The sequence below is a fragment of the Megalopta genalis genome, unplaced genomic scaffold (genome assembly GCF_051020955.1).
Source record: "Megalopta genalis isolate 19385.01 unplaced genomic scaffold, iyMegGena1_principal scaffold0348, whole genome shotgun sequence".
Lineage (NCBI taxonomy): Eukaryota > Metazoa > Arthropoda > Insecta > Hymenoptera > Halictidae > Megalopta > Megalopta genalis.
This window is the reverse complement of record NW_027476417.1, coordinates 170,001-171,789: the sequence shown is the minus strand read 5'-3', so window position 1 is coordinate 171,789 and position 1,789 is coordinate 170,001. Positions and strand designations below refer to the sequence as shown.

The following is a 1,789-nucleotide window of genomic DNA, read 5'->3' as shown; positions in this document are numbered from 1 at the left end:
TGTTGGGGACGTCTCACCCGCAGGAGAGGGCCCCCTCAGATCCCAGGATCCTCTTTTCCGACGACAAGGGTCGCCACGCACGGCAAACACGTGGGAGACAGCAGTCGGAGAGGCTGCCTCTTCCTCTCCACCACACTTCGTTCAGTTCGCTGCGTATTTAAGAACACGAGCTATCCAGCGGTACCTTTTTCGTGGAGGCTCAAGTGTGGCTAGGGCACGTTTGCCCCTTGCGGCCTGGGTTGCCCAGGGGATTGATTGCATCCCATGTATTCCTGAGCCCAGCGGAGTGTTGTCTAGTGGCGTGTTCCGCCCACGAAAAACGGTCTGAAAAACCGTTTAACGTAAACTGGGGAACTGATGCCACGAGTGACAACAGTTCCCCAGTCGGAAGTCATACAGCACATACAGTGCTGTACAAAGAACACGCCACAGCCCGTATGCTAAATCAGGGCCTCGCCATTATGCGAAGTACTACATGTACGACGCACTGACGGTCTCTAATGCCTTCATCGCCGATACACCCATCGACTCGGCCGATCAACCCTCCTACGCGAGGGCTAGTTCGGGGGTTATCTCCCGCCCTGGGTGGCCACAGACCGCCACCGCCAGTAGATAGGGACAGATGGGAATCTCGTTAATCCATTCATGCGCGTCACTAATTAGATGACGAGGCATTTGGCTACCTTAAGAGAGTCATAGTTACTCCCGCCGTTTACCCGCGCTTTTTTGAATTTCTTCACGTTGACATTCAGAGCACTGGGCAGAAATCACATTGCGTCAACACCCGTGGGGGCCATCGCAATGCTTTGTTTTAATTAGACAGTCGGATTCCCCTAGTCCGTGCCAGTTCTGAGCTGAGCGTTGAATGGCGGCCGAAGAGGACGACCGCACCGATGGGAAACGCCACGGAAGCCTCGCAGCAAGGAAGATCCGCGGGAGGCCAAGGCACGGGACCGAGCTCGGATCCCAGCCACGAGAGCCGTTCACCTCGCCCAGGCCCGGCACGTCAGCCAGACCCGCTTCCCGACCAAGCCCGACACGCCCCGCTCCTCAGAGCCAATCCTTATCCCGAAGTTACGGATCCAATTTGCCGACTTCCCTTACCTACATTAATCTATCGACTAGAGGCTCTTTACCTTGGAGACCTGCTGCGGATATGGGTACGAACCGGCGCGACACCTCCACGTGGCCCTCTCCTGGATTTTCAAGGTCCGAGGGGATGATCCGGACACCGCCGCAACTGCGGTGCTCTTCGCGTTCCAAACCCTATCTCCCTGCTAGAGGTTTCCAGGGAACTCGAACGCTTATACAGAAAAGAAAACTCTCCCCGGATCTCCCGACGGCGTCTCCAGGTCATTTTGGGTTACCCCGACGAACACTCTTACGAGGGCCCGAATGGTATGCGGTTCCGCTGCCGGGTTCCGGAATAGAAACCGGATTCCCTTTCGCCCAATGGGTGTTTTTTGTGCATGTATATAATAACAAAATATGCTGCGATTTATATAATAATAAAAAAAAAATAATAAAATAGCTGCGTTTTTTTTTACAAGTGTTTAACGTCTTAGGACACCTCATCTACATAGGATTTCTCTTAGGGCTTAGGATCGACTGACTCGTGTGCAACGGCTGTTCACACGAAACCCTTCTCCACGTCAGTCCTCCAGGGCCTCGCTGGAGTATTTGCTACTACCACCAAGATCTGCGCCGACGGCGGCTCCAGGCAGGCTCACGCCCAGACCCTTCTGCGCACACCGTCGCGACCCTCCTACTCGTCAGAGCTTCATAGAGG

General features: G+C 54.7%; 1 pseudogene; it reads right to left on the bottom strand.

The window, feature by feature from the left end:
- Nucleotides 1-578: 578 nt before the first annotated feature.
- The window catches only part of LOC143263177 (large subunit ribosomal RNA), a 2,997-nt pseudogene continuing 1,786 nt past the window's right edge, over nucleotides 579-1,789 (bottom strand).